The sequence below is a fragment of the Pocillopora damicornis genome, chromosome 9 (genome assembly GCF_964200805.1).
Source record: "Pocillopora damicornis chromosome 9, jaPocDami1.2, whole genome shotgun sequence".
Classification (NCBI taxonomy): domain Eukaryota; kingdom Metazoa; phylum Cnidaria; class Anthozoa; order Scleractinia; family Pocilloporidae; genus Pocillopora; species Pocillopora damicornis.
Genome location: NC_142678.1, coordinates 9,424,046 through 9,436,877, shown reverse-complemented (window position 1 = coordinate 9,436,877; position 12,832 = coordinate 9,424,046).

The following is a 12,832-nucleotide window of genomic DNA, read 5'->3' as shown; positions in this document are numbered from 1 at the left end:
TTTCAGCTCTCGAATGTTTCAAGCTTTACGTTAAAATACCGTCCGATCTTAAATTTAATCTCGCCAATACCTTATCAGGCCTAAAGGAAGAGCTTTGCGATAGCTTTCCATCCCTTACGAGGGAACTGTCCGAAGAGCATGAATAAGCATTAAAAAGACTTAGATCCACCGTGGCTTCATCAACACCAAAATTTAGGAAGTAACGAGTAACAGTTTGAGGTGAACACACAAGTTCTCGATCATGTTCAGTCGGTCTCTTCATGCCTTCGGTCTACGCCACCGCAAGTTGAAAACAGCCGTTTAAGAACCAAAAGAAGGTGAGATAATGTCATAGGAACGAGCTTATTGAAATGAGGGAGCTCGCAGCGCGCACAGCGTAACCCCATAATTATAGGTAATAGTAGTAACCCATCAACCTGAAAAAATTAGGACTTGAGACCGTACGACCGACCGTACAAGTTGCCACTTTTAGCATGCGCGGCCAACTGCACTATCTTAGCCATTACGTAATAGATGGGCGAGGGAGAAATTAATGTGCAGGTGCAATTGCGTGCGTAACTTGGATACCCTATTACTGTGTGCCAGGAGACACCGACAAATCAAAATGACGTTGCGTAGCGTACCGCGGGCACATGGTTAGGCATTACACGAGGGCTTCACGTGGGCTCCGCGTCAGCAAATAATTTGCAATAAGCGTTTTGAGCGGGAAATCAAAGTAGTGAGGTTGCAGTTGAACAGTTATTCTCAGTATTTTGCAATTTCTAATCAACAATACCGGCAGAGCCAAAGCTTTGTCAACCGGAGGAAATTGTTATAATTCAAGTTCGTGGAGAGAGGGTTTTGAATGAAAATAGGCTGGAAAGAAAGAGACAAAGCGACCAGTGAAAGTAAGAAGTAAAAGGCGTAAAGCGAGTCGAGAAAAACGCGCGCGAAAGTTAGAAAGGACGCTAAAATAGGCAGAATACGACGAGAGGAACGCAAAATAGAACAAGAAAAGGCATAAGTAAAAAGGCGAATATCTAGCGAAGAGCAACGTGAGAAGGAAATACAAAGAGCTCCAAAAATGACTTTGGCATTCATCGCTTTAAAACCACCGCGCCGGTTAGTCGCTCGAATAACATTTCAAAGTGTTCGTATTCTTCGAGTTGTTTCTTGTCCTATCGTTCGGAATATTTAATACGATCGTGGTGTAAAGGGAAAAGAAGTTATCTTACTGATTATGTCAGTTTGCCTAGTAGGTTTTCAGTTAGATGATAGTGAATGGCGTGAACAAGTTTCTATCATTCTCTCTTCAGTTAACTATCTCAGGGATTACTTTATTCTTTAAAAAATCGCGCTTTGTCGAAGGTGTGTTGTTTTACCCTAAGAAGTAAAAGCCTCAACCAAAATGATAATTACATGAGAGTGAGTTAGCGATGTTCGTGTTTACGCTAAGTCAGACGCAGTAATTTGATTTTAACAGTATTGTCATGTGAGAACCCGTCAATCATCTGAGAATTAAATTACGGACCGCAAATGTGTAGTGTAAACAAATTCACGGGTAAAATGGAGTCCTACTGAGGTGGAGCGAATTTCATTGTTTGGTCCTGGTTCTTTTTAGCGCTATGTTTTCATGCTTTCTACTCGATTAGTTCGAACTTCAGGAAATGGCTTGTCTTACAAACCATGGGGCCACTTTTTCTTCCGTCAACATCTCGAGGCGTACTTAATGCTCGGGTTATGATGAACATGCTTGCGATAAGATCATTTTTTTCCTAATCCTGGAAACTGAATCAAAGTGATCTGTGAGCAAACTCGTGAATTGACACATGTTTTTTTAGATTATGTTTAATGTTATCTGGTTTAGGGAATTTTGTGGTTGATTGTCATATCTAGAGTACGAGCAGTAGTTCAGTGTTCGCTAATGAAGCAAAGAAACAAAGTAACGTTGGGATAAGAAGGCATTACAATTGAAATGATCATGCTATTACATTTGACAAGGTGGATGATGTCATGTGTTTTAAACGTCTATCATTTTTGTTTCTGGTTCAAAAGAAAAGGTTGGAAGTAAATGTAGGTGAAAAGTGAAATTTACTGTCTTTCGTTGTAAATATTAGAGAATCAAGGCAATACTGACTTAATGAAAAGAATAACGATTCCCTCTTTATCAAATGAGACAAACGGGAACGAGTTTTGAGTGATATAACTAAGCCAAGCCTGCCACCGTCATTTTGGATCTCCGCCTGGGTAGATTTAAGTCACGTGCTAGGCAACGTATAATCAATAACAAGATAGAATTTCATTTCAGGCCTATTTATCAATTTTGTGGTGTGTAAATTTCGCATTTTAGTACGTTGTATGTATGTTGAATCTTCAAATTGTCTTGAAACTTAAAAGAAAATTGTTCTTTAAAAATTCACTGAAAATCGGTAGCTAAAATTGTTTGTTTATGTGTTATTTGATTTTCGTGTTAACTTGTTATTTCGTCAGTCGCCGGCATCTTTTGTTGCTTCGCACAGGAAAAACACACGAGACGAAACGTAATGATCAATTTTGTCCTCAATCTCACGCTATAATAGAAAAAGCTTTTGAACATCTGTAAACTCCGAGCGCTTAGCAGTAAGTGATATTTTCAATGAATCTTCGGATTGTTTTCAAGTTCAAGGATTGTAAATTACAATTTTATGAAAAACGTGTGAATCAGTGTGAATCCTTGCATGCCTGCCAGTCGCTGGCGCCGCTTGTTGAAACTAAAACGAAAAAAAAAAAAACTCTTTTAAGATTATCATTGGCTTCTTTTTCACCCCACCACTATTATATTCAACAAAGGTCGCCATTTCGTCTGTTTATTGCTCGCCAAAAACTATAAAATGCACTCAAAAGCCTAAAATCTAAAAAAAGTTTACAGGAATCGACCAATCGAGCGAATTCCATTCCCCACATCGTATCTATAACTCGCTCTTGCGCATGCGCGCAATTTACGAGTTAAAAAGGGGGTTCCAATCACACATCCCGCTGAATGTTTATTTTAAATCACGCATCACGGATAACTTTTTAAACTTATCACGCGTCACATAAAAAGGAGTATCCTGAGCCAAGCTAATACTGGAAGATTTCAACCTTTTCGGATGTATTTTATTGAAAATTATATCGCATCCAACGTTTTTTTTATCTGGAATAAATTGCATTTCACTTGTCATATTGCTTTTTCCTAGACCAACAAAGACCACTCAGACATGGTTTGATGCTACTCTGGTTTTAAGATTTAATGAATGTAACCGAGAAGTTATAATTCATAGACCCGACGTTTCGACACTCCTGTCTAGTGCCTTCATCACCCCTGATGAAGACACTGGACAGGAGTGTCGAAACGTTGGGTCAATGAATTGTAACTTCTCGGTTACATTCATGAAATCTTTAAACCAGAGTAGCATCACACCATGTCTGATTGTCCACCTGGTTGCTTTGTGAACTTTAATATGTTTTAAAGACAACTTACTTGTTGAAAGTAGACGCTCCGAGAGCGTTTACTCGCGCTTCGTATCCACTATCAATGCATTCAATGGAATGTTATCACGATTCATTTTTTTTATTGATTTAATTGATAGTGACCATGAGCTTAAGTTGATATCAATTAATCAATCAATCAATCAATTAACAACTTCATTTAAGTGTCTAAGTCTTTTAGCTAGGCGGCAAAAGTAGCTTACGAATCGCAGACACCATAGCGAAATGGTTAAAACAAACAGAAACTAAGGGTGAATCTGTTTAGTACAGTAGTAATAAAGATGATTGTAAAAATAATTTTGAGAATTGCAAAAATACTTTGAATATTATGTAATGGTCTATATATTATATATGATGTTTACAATAGTATATTCCAAAAATCTATCCACCTACCAAATGTAAGAAAATACTATGAATGCATTAAAACTGTATCTGATAAATGAAAGTTAGATCTATATTGTAAATTCTATATATTGTGTATGGTATCTTGTGTAATGTGAAATTCTGTACATTATGCACTTATAAAATTATGTCTGTGTACTATAAATGTTTTAAAACTCTGTAATAAGTGAATGTCAGGTCTATTTTGTGGATTCTATACTACTCTGTTGTATATCGTAGTATAGTAGTATATAGTAGTAGTATTTGACCTTGAACATTAGAATAGCTATGTCCTGCAGTCACCTCTTATACAAGCTCGTAAGATGAGCCTTAGCAAGAAGTTCACCATATGGAGAACTAAAATCACAGTATACTGCTCTCAAGCCCCTCTCATTGACTCGCTCTACTTTCCTACTGTTGAAACTCCTACAAAAGTGCCATACTAGTCCGCAGTAGGGTGAAGTAGCAGCCTGGAATATTCTCGACTGGGCCTCCACTGGAATTAGTTTCCACATCCTCATCAATACCCCAACACCCACGCTAACTTTCTTACAAGGTGCTGATATGTGTTCAGTGAAATGTAAGTTCCTGTCAATTGTCACCCCCAGTGACTTCAGCTCATCTTTGGATATAACATTGCAAGAGTCGGCAATTTCCCCCGCTAACTGTGGAGTGCCTTTAGATACAACCATGACCTGATATTTACTGAGGTTTCCCAAAAGATAGTTGTTACTGTACCAACTAGATATTTGTTTGCCATCCTTATTTATTCCTATTGCAACTTGTTCGGGATCCTTGTGAGCATAGTATAGCTGATCATTGTTAGCACAAACTGAGAGCTGGCTCTCTTGTTGAACATAGAAGAGATCATTTTGATTATTATTCTATGACCCTTGTGGGCAGCACCTACTAATTCCTTTCCAACTACTTATCACTTGGCCGATTGTTATCCTGTTTTCTCGACCACTAAAATATGACCTCATCAGATCTAGTGCATGCTGAGAGAAGCCATAGGCTTTCAATCTAGCCATAAGTAAAGTCTATGGAATGAGTTGAATGTCTTTCTCACGTCCATTGATAGTATACCAACAGTTTTTTCTTGATCCAGCGCTTGTTTCCAAGCCTAAACCAAGCAAATGAGTGTTGTTTCACAGCTACACTGCTTCCCATATGCTGACATAAATGGATCAAAGATGTGTTCAAACATATTTGCAATTTGTTTGCAAAGTAACTGTTCAAATATCTTGTCCACAGCGGGCAATGCAATGACTGGTCTGTAGTTAGCTTTGTCGTGTGGATCTTCTTTGTTATGGACAGGAGTCCATTCTCCCTTTTTCCACTCTTCGGGCTATTCTCTATCCTTTATCACCTGGTTGAATATTTTAGTGAGTGGTGATGCCAGCTCTTCTGAAACTAGCTTCAAAATACCAGGTGGTATCACATCATGGCCTGCAGCCTTGTGGGGGTCAATAATCTGTATGGCACTAACTACATCCTTTCTGTCTATAGGCTTAGATCAGAGTGACTTTGGAGTGTACCTTGAGCCGATTACTTTGACACTAGAATGATTTCCACTCTCAACGTCAGCCAGATTTGCTACCTTGGACCCTTCTATGTTGTCTGCGACTGTTGAGAAATAATTTGTAAATTCTACTGCTACGAGCTGCTGATCTTGTTGCACTTTTCCTTGGATGTCTAGAGATATGTCAACCTTGTCGTTTTTGCCTTTTGAGGTGACGAATGTTCCAAAAAATTGTCTGGGGTTATCCCTTGGATCACTGGAGATCTTTTTCCAGTGCTCCTTGATTGTTCTCCTTCTCAGCGGCGTTGTTTTGTTTTGCCACCTTTTCATCAACTCCCATGACTTACTGTTTTTGCCTACTTCCTTTTCTTATGTATTGCTGCCTTCCATTCCGCATTCATATAGGGGACATTGTTCATTCTTACTCTCATCTTTTTAACAGGTAAGTGCTTGGCTATGATTTTTGTAAACTCTGTTTTCCAGTGTGTGTATTGTTCATTAACTGGTGCTGATGGGTTCTCGAACCCCCCTATGTCTTTAAGGTCCTTTTGAAATTTTTTTAGAACTAGGTGCCTCCAACTTCTGCAGTTAACAATATTTGTGGTATGTTGTTTCACTGCTTTGTTGAAAAATCCATATATCAATTCATGGTCACTGAACCCCATCTCTGCAACTCCAGTTGACTCGAACAGGCCTGGTTTGCTGGTGAGTATCACGTCTAGGAGGGTAGAGGATGTTAGGGTTACCCGTGTAACTATGTCAATCAAGCATTTAAGCTCAAGCACTTCCTCTACATCTATTAACAGCTTTCCTTCTCTTTCCCTTGGTTTCAGTCTGTCTAAGTTTAGATTCCATGTAATGATGACAGTTTGGCGTTTGGAGATGGCCCATGAGATTATCTTGTCGAGTTCCTCTTCCAACAGTTGATGTTAATTGGTTCCAGTACTCTGCCGTGGTCTACATATTCCGAGTAGGACTGCATGTGTGTCTTGTAGTTTCACTTCAACAGCCAGGAGCTCTATGGTCCTGTAGATTTTTGGTGCTTCACATCTCTCGAAGCAGCGCAGTCATCGAGAATGATCAGTGTATTAGTTCCCACACACTCATAAATGATAATCTTAGGCCAATCATCAATCTGGTCTTGGAGTGGAGTCAAGATAAGTTAGTCCTTATCATTTTCTCCAAAACCATCATATGTACTGTTGCGGATGACTGGTGGACAGAGAACAATGTAATAAAAATTTCAGGAGGTGGTGCTTAAAAGATTGACTAGGTATCTTGTCTTTCCTGAATTTGTAGCTACGACTATTAATAGATTTAATTGGTGCATTATCAGGATTCATATTTTTCAAAATTCTCTATTTATCTTAAAGCTTTTATGCAAAGGATTGTCACAAGATTCCCAATTATCAAGGATTTTCTTAATTATGAAAAGACACAAATGTTGGAAAAATTTCCAGATGTTATTCCAACAAATGTTGAAAGTCACCCGAGTGAGATTTCCCACATGAAATATGCTTTGGACTCTTCATGAGCAAAGAAAGACGACAGGGTTACTTCGGGGTTGAGGAAGAAATCGTAAGAAATACACCAGGGGAGTGTGTTCAATCCATAAGCAAGCTGTGAAGTGATATGGGAAGCACTAACAGAAATATTTTGTTTTATTCAGCCTTGCATGGTTAATTACTTTTGCTCTTGGAAGATTTCTATGGTTAATCATTTTCTACAATATTGTGAAAGAAGATCGACACCTCAAAGGTCACATGCTTTCTTTTTTATGAAATTTTAAACTTGCTCCAGATTATCCAAGACTTTTGCAATGTAACTACCTCCTTATTTCCAGAAAAACTTTTCAGCCATAAAAACAATTTGTGATGGAGAGAAGAGGATTTAGATAGAACTGTGAAATTTGCTGAGAAAAGAAGTCAATGTGATCGAATTTACTTAAAGATCATCAATGATATTTGAAAGAAAGAGCTTTCTTTTTCATATCTAGGTAATTAGAAGTGAAGCGAGGCGAATTCAGCATCCGATAACAGATGAAGTGAATAAAATTGCAGATAAAGCAAGGGAAAAAGCCTGGAATGACTTCAAAGTACGATATTCACATGCAAATTTGTGTAAGTTCAGTGCCCAAGTGCTGTTCGATGATAAAAGACAGGCAACAGGGAAGTTTACTCGAGTTGATCAAATGGAGTTCAGTCAAGCATCCTAGGATCGGGCAGAAGATATTGGGATGATGACGTGAAGAAGTCACTTGGAATTGGAGGTTTTCCCTTTTCATAAGAATGCAATAGTTCGAGTAAATAAGGAGATTTAAGATCTTTGTTACCCCATTCCAATACTTCAATGCAATATTCAGAGGAATATTCACAACAACAAAAATTCAGCACTCTTCAGGTGCAGAATCGAAGAGATGGCTTGTAGGGTCGAATATGAAGTACTGGCTGTAACAGCTCAACTTCGCAGTATGGGTTGCAACTAGAGGCTGTGGAATCTCGTGTGAAGTATTGTGAAAAAACCAAACCAAGTTTTGAAAAAAAGACGTCTAATTGCCCTTAAGGCTGACCACATAACTCATAGAGTAACATTTAACCCTAATAAGGGTCCCAGTTCCAAAGCTTGATGACGGAGTTGTCCTTGTGCCAGGATCTCTTTCACTCATCTTTGACTTACCAATTAGTGGTCATGCAAACAGTTGTACGTGAACAGAGCTCTTGTTGACAGGTCGACTGTGAAATGTGTTGAAGAAATCGCGCCGAACACCAACGGCGACAATCTTTTCAAGCTCTATGAAGACCTCTTCTTGACTGAGTATGAAAGAGCAAGCATGTAATAAGCTCGATGATGTTTATGAGAACAAATATAGGATTCAATTGGATCATGAGATTTGGAAGGATCATGGAGTCTTCTTCCCAAGAGCTCTTTCTGATGAGTTTGTTTTTTAACCAAGACTTGCACCTGCCAGTAGTGTTGTGATAGGATCTGACAAGGCTCAGATTGCTTAAGAATTGACAAACATTTAGCTTAAATATGAAGTTATTCACATTTAGGAACTCGCTTCATCAGTGAGATCTAACTACCCAAATGGAAAGAGATTCATGTACAAGCATGTCACTCATCTCAATATGATTAATGTAGAAAAAGAGACCGGCATGATCATCAATGAAAGCATCAATGTTCCGAGGAGGTCAATGAAGGATCTTCTTTTTCTATTCTATGAGGCATATGTCACTGGAGCAAGACAGTAAGAAGACTTTTAAACCTGACATCACTAGAGTGCATGTGGTTGTGTGTGGAATTCTGTTTCAGGTTTACAGCCAAGGAATGAAGACAAGAGATACATGCGAAGAGATCTTCAGAAGATTTGGAAAGGAAAACAGCGCAGTGAATGCAACAGACTTTTCTGCTGCAGACATTTGGTCTTTTCATCGATCTCAGGAGTTTGAGGGACAATGATCTTCAAAGAAGTGGATTAAAATTGGTGGATACGAAAAGAGTCCAGCTGAAAATCAACAGGAAGGCATCAGGTTCAAGAACAGTGAAACATCACATCCTCATCCTTTCAAATGCTCAGCTCAACATCATCAAGAGAGAGCTTGAGAGCATAAAATGTTAATGACACTCATACTTTGCTTATTCATAAAGACACAATTTCTTCACAAGGAGATACAATATTGTTGCTGATCCTCTCGAATGATTGAAGTTATCAAGATTCGTTCCGATACTGAAGATTGACAAGTTTATAATTTTTAATTTTTAATAATTTCCTTACATTTCTTCACTGACCTGGATAGTATCTGGGGTCCCATTCTGTTGATCGGTTTGCAAATTCCCACAACTTAAAGCTTACAAGTTGGGACCCTGGTTGCAAAGGAGTCGATGCCTCTTAGTATGACTGGGTTGGGGAGAATTATTGGTTAGATCTTGATTCCTCAGATTATTAGGGATCTTGTGCTTTGTAAAGCTGCGGGTACTTTTATTGTACCTGCATGGGTTTCGTCCCCATTCTGGCCCATGTTATTCGGGTTGAAGTCTCCTTACCACTTCCTTGCTGAGGGCATCTTTGCTTTCACTGATGTTGCAGGAATTTCTATTAGGGGCTTCTCCGAGTCCATTTTTGACAGACCGAAGCTTGAAACTAATGTACTGGCAGTAGGTTTATCTGGTTGTTAGTTTTAACATAATCTCCCTTATTAGTTATATTATTTATTCGTCCTTGTAATTTTCTACCTCTATCTGCACCTTGTTATATATTCTATTCTATTATATTGTTGTAACTTGTTTCCTGTTTTTTCATATTTGCAGTTCCCATCTGGGATTTTTTTCTTCCATTTTATCTTTATGTGTTCCTTGACCTCTCTGAGGTCAGCTTTGTCTCGTAGCCCAGTATGTTTGTGGCCTTGGCGACTACTGCTTGCCTTGTTGGCCATGTCTGCTTCTGGTCTCAGTGGCTAATGATTGCCTCGGTGGCTGCGTATGCTTCTAGTCTTGGTGACTAGCGTGTGCCTTGACGGCAGCGTAAGTCTGTACTCCTGTCGTTTTTGTGTGCCTCAGTGGCTATGTCCCTTTTGTTTAGTGGACTTATGCTTAAGTGGCCGTTAATGTTTGTAATTCCCTTACCCAATTTGTTGTTTTGGTGTCCGTCAGAGACTACTTTTGTTGGCTATTGTGTACCTTGGAGTCTGCACTTGTTGTGTAGTTCGCACTATTCCTACCGACTTTGATTAATTAATCTCTCAGGAACAAGTGGATAATCGTTAGATACTCAAGATCCATCTTGAGGATGCAAGGGACATCTTGCCAAGGGTCAAAGTTACTCATTCTCTTCTTCAAGGCAGCATCCCAAGGCAATTCAGGAGCATTGTGTTACGAAACAGGGTTGAGCGTATAAATCTCATGACAAATGTTTCTGAATTCTTCAAACATGTCTGCTAGTAGTAGAGCATCCGTTCAATTTAGAGTAGAACTTATCTTTTGGTGATAGTTCTGTTTCATTAAACTTCTTAGTATTACCCACGTAGTTAACGGGTACACACCTTTCTGCGAGACTAAATCAATTTTGTCTTTGAATTAAAGTTTTTCAACGAAGATCTGAGCAACCCTGTCATCCTCACTCTCTGCTCCGTAGATGACTGGCTCTTGTGAATAAAGCTTATCATTGAAGCAAATGATGTGATAGCCAAACCCACATGGTTTGTGCTTTTGATACTGATTAGTGAAGCTCTTGTCTCTCCTCGGCTTGCATGTGTCAATCGGTTCTGTTAATGATTCAAAGCCAGCGTAAATTGCAAATGGAACTCTAATGAAACAGTTGTGATTGTTGAAGTTAATATGTGGTATTATCCCTTCGGTCAAACATAGAGATTTCTCCAGAACGCGTTAAGTTGTGCCAAACGTTATATCTAGAACAACGCATCAGCCTGATATGTTGAAATTTACCAAGAGGTTCTTGGAAGCGAACCGTGTGATCACATGAATCTGTTATTAGTGTCAATACAACCATTGTAATTGTTTGATACATTGGAAATGTTTAAATGGTTAAGATCAAAGAACGGCTGGAACGACTTCAAAGCACAATATCCAAATGAAGACTTCAGTAAGTTCAGTGTGCAAGTGTTGTTCAGCAATAAAAGAAAGGCAACAGGTGAAGTTTACTTCAGTTAATCAGATGGAGCTCAGTTGATCAGACAGAAGATATTGAAATGATGATATTGGAATTGGAGGTTTTCTCATTGAACTCACTCTGTTACCTCATCCCAATATTTCAATGCAAAATTCAGAGGAATATTCAAAAGAATGAAAATCCAGCACACTTCAAGCGTAGAATCAAAGAGATGGTTCATGGGATCGAATATTAGCTAGCGGCCGCGATAGCTCAACTTGTGTGGTGTGCAACTTCAGGCTATGGAATCTCTTGTGAAGTTTTTTGATAATGTTCCAAAACAGATAAAGTCGCTTCTTGTGTTCCACATCCACTTCACCGTGAGAAGTATTCTCTTCGAAATGGGTGGAATTCTGAGTGAATCGGTTCTTCCAGGTGACCCAACTTTCAATCAGATAAATTATGATTATGATACGCCATCATTCACACAAATATGTGTAGAATTTGGAATTTTATCAAGTACAGACTTCCGCTTCAAAGAAGGTGATAATCACGGTCTTTGATCTGTTTTAATTTATGCGACAAATCCTGGTTCGTCCGCAACTTCATTCTCATATCTAGGTCATAACAAGTTCGGTGATGAAGGTGGAAAAGCCATCAAATTCAATCTGATCTACTTCATAAGGAATGACAACAAAAAGGCTGAGTGGCAATTCAACTTCTTCATGGCAGATAAATCAGAGTGTCTGACGTAAGCAGGGATGGGGAGATTGAATCAGTTGATTGAGGCATTCGTTCACTACATTCTTGGTTCTCAAGTCAATGTTAGATTATCGATCTTAGGCTCATCAGGGAGCATTAAGGAAGTTCAACGTGAGTTCCTTGTTTTAGTTGAGGATACTATCGAATGTCAGAGATCTCAAGGAGTATTCAAAGGTTTCAGCTTGAAATTGATGAGGCTAAAGTCAGACTCCCACAATCAGAATCCATGCATTTTCCATGAGGAAGCTGATCACTGATCCAACAGTCCTGAAAATGAAGTCAACTTTGAACCAATGAGACCTGGGAGAATTTCCGTGATCTTACTTCAGAGAGTCTTAAAACCATTTCCAACTCCTTTTACAACAAACTTAAGACCTTATGTCAGTGCCCTCACAATCACTTCAATCATTGTCCTGACAGGGAGTACAACAGCTGAGACTGTGGATCCGTACTACCTAAAGATGTTTCCCACTCTCTCTTAGCGAAGTGCCTTCTTCAAGGTCTCCTCTCTCTTTCCCAATGCAAGTGCATCAAGCTGTTGTGTTCCCTGAGCCACCTTTTCTCTTGCTTGTTCTCTTGTGGCTGGATCTTCACTCTCATCATCAGCAAGCTCTTGATTTTCTCAATTGGACTTCTGTTTCTCTTCAATTTGTTTCTCCATCTCAGTAATCAGTTCCTCTCTTGAGGGGCCAAGAATTTGAAAAGTTTCTTTCGAAAGTTTTGGATTTATAGCCCCTTCTGAATTGAATTAATGGATTTTTTTCCTCCTCAAGGACGAACAACAACTTTATCTCTGTATCAGCCTTTGGCGACCACTAAGTGAAGTACCTTACCATTTTCACCTTATTCAGGACACTTTTCTTCAAGTTGATTTTTCAAGTGAATCACCATCAATGAAAGATGTTTCAGCAATTTCTGGTGCTTTCCTTCCCTCCCTATTCATTGTTATCATTTTATGTTGATCATCTGAGGGACCGGGAGTTGAGTTGTAATAAGGATTAAAGGTAAAGTGTCCTGTTGTATTCCCATCGTCTTCATCTTTTCCATCATTTGTATTTCCCTCTCTGTCAAGCATA